We start from the raw sequence: 3,441 nt of genomic DNA on the forward strand, positions 1-3,441 counted from the left end.
TTACTATGCTTGCTTGCTGCAACCTGGCAGACGAGCAGATCCAGTGGCCAGCGGATGCAGGGAGAGCAGAAGCAATGGATGGAAAGGGCCACAGCGCGCGCCGGTGGGATAATGGGTGCTGGTGGCGCCTCTTACCAGACTCCCAGGCGAGGCAGCTCGGAGCGAGCTGGAAACCTAGCGGACGAAATTTTCCCTCCCACGGGCTGCGGACTGGGCAGCTGGCTCACTTATCCCCTCCCAATCCCCAAATTTTTTTGAGTCGAACGACTCAAGGTGCACGACTAGTCCTTCGACTGCCCGACTCGGCGAACTAGTCTACACGAGATTTCTAGTCGACACCCAAAATGTGACTCATAGACTAGTCTAGCCACTAGTCTCGACTAGTTGCTGTCTTGTCTAGTAGCTCAACCCGTAATAAATGCTCTGGCCAGATAACCAGCAAGGCTATCATGTTTCTTAGCCATACCAAGCGGTACAAGGTGTTCTTCTACTGCAACACAACGGCATTCATGACAGCACTCACTGTTCTGATCCTGTTTCTGGTCAGGGAGCTGTGCCAGAATGCAATTTGGCTTCATTCGCTGCAGTTCGTGATATTGCTTGACCTGCTGGGACTTATGGGGGCCTATGCTGCTGGGAGATACAGGGAAGTCAGAACATCCGTTTACATTTGGGTATTACTTCTTGGCATCTTCACATATGTCACACTTAATGTAGTGTTCTTCCAGCATCTAGCACCTGGATGGCTTCGAGAAATATCCAGGGATATCCAGAGGTTCTGGGGGTATTCAGAAAGCACAACATAAGAGATTATCTAGATGCTCCTCTCCATGATAAAGAGGAGGAACTGGAGCCGAACCGCAGTTCCTTGTTGCAAGGTTGCTACATTGACAGCAGCAGTGACATATACTGCAGGGCTAAGTCCAGCAGGTGACTTCTGGCCTGACAACAAGGGTAGCCACATTGCCGTTGACCCGGTGCCTCGAGATCACTACCCCCACCGCTTCAAAGCATTTAGACGTTACTGGCTTTCAGTTGATGATGATGATTAAGTTCCTCTTTACCCTCAGTTATGATAGTTGCATGTTTAAGCCCTGGATGTGTCAGACAGTATTAAAGCCATTGATCATGTTTTAGTCGCTTATTGTTTCGGTTAAGGCTATAATTGCTAATGGTCAGTGCTGATAAGATAAGATAATTATCATATTTAATCTATTCGGTTAGAAACTTAGAATTGAATGTTGAAGGAAATCCACAAAATATTTCCCCAATCCGAAACACTAACCCTGGATGGCAATTCTCCAATTTGCAAATTCAAAGCCCAAAATGATGAAATTAAGATTAAGAGAAAGGGACTTGGGGGCTTACCTACTGACGCTACGACGCCGCCGTCTCTCTTGATGGCCAGCGGGAAGAAATGGCTGGCGGCCCCGCCTGTCGGATTTGAATGTTGTGTGGCCCCTGCGCCGCACACGTCTCCGTAGACCACCAAACGACAGGCGCCGGCGTTCGCCTCCCCACCTCGCCGCCGAGCGCCTGTGCGCGTCGCCGGCGCGAACAGGCTTCCGATCTCGCCATGTGCTCAACACGGCTAGCGCCGTTCGGCAGAGGAGCGCGCGGCCTTGAGGCCAGGCACGCTGCTCCGACGAACGGGGCTGCCGCACCGCCATGGCCGGCGTGCTTAGGGTTTGACCCGGCGCTGGTATTGATCGATAGGAGCCGTCGGCTCGATCCAACGTCGGAGACCGGCGGGCAGCTCCGAGCGGGCCTTCGGGCGTTAACGGGACAAATGTATCCGTGGGCTACGGCCCAGGCTGTACTGGCCTGGCTAAAATAAAACGTAAATCCTATATAGGCGTTCTATATAGGAGGTCCCAGTTTTTACAGATGCTAACAAAAAAAAACTAATACTCCCTCTATCCCATAATATAAAAACGTTTTTGACATTAGTGTAGTGTCAAAAACGTTCTTATATTATGGGACGGAGGGAGTAGTTTTTAGAGAATCAGTTAGCTACAAACGTGTTTTAGATTCTAACCAACTAAAACTTTGTTGGGCCAACCTAAATAATTCTTGGATAAGAAAAACTTGGTTCTCGTAATATCCAAAATTTGAGTTTTTAGAAAAAACGACTTCGAGACGTTTTTGTGCAAATGCCGTTTTAGAAAAACAGGTCTGGGTTGTGGTGTGCGGCGTGGCGTGGCCGTGGAGCTCCATGAAGAAGGCCGATATCAGCGCCAGAGCCAGAGACTTACACAACAACAACCAAAATGGACGGGGCGACGAACAGCAGCACCGATGGACCGACGACTGCACCATGTACGACCACGGTGCCGACGACCTTGTGGTCCTACTCAATGGCACGACGTTGCCCGTTTTCCTCAAGAACCTGGAGCGTGACATCCCAACGATCGTCGTGTAGTCCCAGCATGGCCGCCACCGTGTGGTTGACTGCAATGGGTACACACGACACCATGATGGTGGAGTACTGCCGCGGCAACGACGTACAACAGCCCGTGTAGATCTGTGCGGGGACGACAACATCCACGACTAGGTGAAATGCCCTGTCCAGTGGCGGAGCTTCATGGAGTGCAACCTGGGCCACCGCCCCCCAGCCCATGAAGAAATCTGTCACTACCCCTAGGTGTTTGGGCCATAAGTACAGGAAAATAAGGCCAAGCCTCATAATTTAGCCCCCCCTAAGCTCATTGCCCCTCCAGAATTTTGGCCCAAGCTCCGCCACTGGCCCTGTCGGTGGCCGCACGTGCGATCGTCTCGCCCAGATGGAAGGCCTGCCAAACTCTATGTCAGGCTGATGACCAGGGGAAGCACCATCGGCAGCCGTGCATGGAATCGTTGTGGCCGAAGGGGACGTGGCAACAGTGGACGAGTCCTGGCAGGAGCTGGGAAGGTTCGCCAATGACGGTCAAATGGGGAAAGCATGAAAAGGTCATACGATAGGCTAATCCCTATAAAAAAAATTATACAACGCCAACTTATTACTTTCCTAACCGAACCACAATTTTCCATACGCCCGTGATTGATAAAAAAGATTGTAAAATGGGTTTTGCTAAAATTCGACTAAAAACTAATTTTCTATATACCAGCTGCTAACACTCTCGAAGTGCCAGTTGTGGTTCATTCTGCAAACCGGCACACATCCCTGCTCACCTATGTGCCGGCACATTTTACATTCTTTTTCTTGTGTTTAACGGGAAAAAAAAGTGTGGCAACGAGGTTTGAACTCGCGTCCTCTTCATTGTGAGGGAACCGCAGTAACCACTAGGCAGTCTTCACCTTGTATAGACTTGTTTTTCCTTTTTTTTCCTTTCTTCATGTTCGCGGAAGCCCTGGTTTTGGGAAGCTTAAGCTTCCCAAATCGGGTTTTCCCCGTTCGCTGGTCAGTTTTATTTGGTTTTTCTTTTTCCTTTTTTCTTTTTC

This window comes from Triticum aestivum, chromosome 5B (assembly GCF_018294505.1).
Source record: "Triticum aestivum cultivar Chinese Spring chromosome 5B, IWGSC CS RefSeq v2.1, whole genome shotgun sequence".
NCBI lineage: Eukaryota > Viridiplantae > Streptophyta > Magnoliopsida > Poales > Poaceae > Triticum > Triticum aestivum.